Source organism: Carcharodon carcharias (genome assembly GCF_017639515.1).
Source record: "Carcharodon carcharias isolate sCarCar2 chromosome 27 unlocalized genomic scaffold, sCarCar2.pri SUPER_27_unloc_18, whole genome shotgun sequence".
NCBI classification, from domain to species: Eukaryota; Metazoa; Chordata; class Chondrichthyes; order Lamniformes; family Lamnidae; genus Carcharodon; species Carcharodon carcharias.
The window spans coordinates 5351-6716 of record NW_024470633.1 but is presented as its reverse complement, the minus strand read 5'-3'; the positions used below and the strand labels follow the sequence as shown (position 1 = coordinate 6716).

Here is a 1366-nt window from a genome sequence, read left to right as displayed (position 1 = left end):
AAATTGAGGCTTATGGAAAGAGAGAAGAATATTGAGACTAATTGATTGCTCTTTTAAAAAGAAGCTGCGATGATCTAATGACTCTCCAACACGCTGTGCCATTTGATGATGACATTGTTGATCAGTCTGTCTCCAGCATTCCTGATGAGAACAGCCGAATTCCATTTCATCAAAACATGGACCCAAAGTGCTGCTGCGGAACTGCATTTTATCAGGTGCACTTGACTAACTTGGTGTTAAGTTTCTGTAGTGTAGTGGTTATCACATTCGCCTTATATGCAAAAGGTCCCCGGTTCAAAACCGTGCAGGAACATTATTGGAACTTGTTCAATTAGGGGAGAGGGAAAGTTGCTTTGTTCCCGGCTTGTTGTTGAATATTAGCTGAATGCAGAATCTCACATTCGTATTATACTTACTCTTCGTCTTTTAAGAAAGTGGACACTCAGCAAAGTGAGGATATCCTTCAACTGGCAGCCGGTGAGTGGAGAATATTCAAAACGAATATTCTATAAAAACATATCTGTTGGAACTCGCTGTGTAACAGGAGAGTTGGCGATTTCTGTCCTCTTTTGTCGCTTAAGGACCCAATGACAACGCGGGGCTGTGTGACAATGAATACTGCTCCAGCAAACAGCAATCGCTGTTGTCAATGGCTGAAGAAGTCGTTTGTGTTTGACATAAACGTGTCATTTTGTGGGAGAAAAGTGCCTCTAGTGAAAGAGATGTGAAATGAAAATAAAATGCACAGGTAGCATGGATAAGCCGGGCTGTGAAGTTGCAAGGCTGGGGGTCAAGTGGTTAGGATTTGGCGCTTAATAATGTCATGTGAATGATTAAAATAAATGTGCATTACTTCCTGGTTGAAAACTGAAAACGCATATCAGCTCCGCCTGAATCATTGGAGTGAGAGCTGGAGTTTGGCATCAGAGCCGGAAATGTCACCCGTGCACCAGATCGAGAACAAAAACAGAGGTGAAGATTGGAAATCAGAGAAGGGCTGTGATAGGCTGAAAAGCAATGACCATAGAAATGGTGGTGCATGGGAAAATGTAGAGATGACAGTGGAGATTGTATTGTTTGCAATGACACAAATAATTCCCAGACCTGTTTCCAAATCTCGTGCTAAATGAGAAGGAAATTTCCCACTGAATTTACCCAATCCCATGATCTTAAAGGAGCAGAACACAAGGGAAGAAGGTGGATTTTGCTGGAAAGGGTTGTAAGATGATGGAATGACTGTGAAGGCAGCAGCAGTGAGGATGGAAATGAAATAATTATAGAAAATTACAGCACAGAAAGAGGCCATTCGGCCCGGCGCGCTGTTTTGAAAGAGCAGTTGTGATTGGTTGATCAGTGATATTTGTCC

At 42.3% G+C, this 1366-nt stretch overlaps 1 non-coding gene across 1 annotated transcript; it reads left to right on the top strand.

Moving 5' to 3' along the window:
- The first annotated feature begins 240 nt into the window (after positions 1 to 240).
- trnai-uau lies at positions 241 to 313 on the top strand. The gene has a single exon. It is a non-coding gene; the product is annotated as a tRNA-Ile (tRNA).
- Positions 314 to 1366: the final 1053 nt, after the last annotated feature.